Raw genomic sequence first — 627 nt, 5'->3', positions numbered from 1 at the left:
CGGTCGTCAAGTGATGGTGGGCGGACAAACACAGACACACACGCAAATATATACATATATATATACGACGGGCTTCTTTCAGTTTCCATCTACCAAATCCACTCAAGGCTTTGGTGGGCCTGAGACCATAGTAGAAGACACTTGCCCAAGGTGCCACACAGTGGAACTGAACCCGGAACTATGTGGCTGGTAAGCAAGCTACTTACCACACAGCCACTCCTGCGCCTATCTTAATTTATTTTTATATCGCATTTCTTGGTCGATTACAAGTTTCCAACTATCTACTCATTGGTTCTTTGCATTTCGTAAGGCCAGAATTTGCAAGGGATTCTGTACGCATCTCGGAAAAACATACGACATCGGCGTTTCCTCCATGAGCATTAGGCATAACATGCATGCCATAAATACATAACTGAATGCTAATAATACATACTACTAATAATAAAATGAATGCTAATAATACATACTACTATTAATAATAAATAAAATGAATGCTAATAATAAATACTACTATTAATAATAAATAAAATGAATGCTAATAATAAATACTACTATTAATAATAAATAAAATGAATGCTAATAATAAATACTACTATTAATAATAAATAAAATGAATGCTAATAATAA

The sequence above is a fragment of the Octopus bimaculoides genome, chromosome 9 (genome assembly GCF_001194135.2).
Source record: "Octopus bimaculoides isolate UCB-OBI-ISO-001 chromosome 9, ASM119413v2, whole genome shotgun sequence".
NCBI classification, from domain to species: domain Eukaryota; kingdom Metazoa; phylum Mollusca; class Cephalopoda; order Octopoda; family Octopodidae; genus Octopus; species Octopus bimaculoides.
This window is presented reverse-complemented; position numbering follows the sequence as displayed.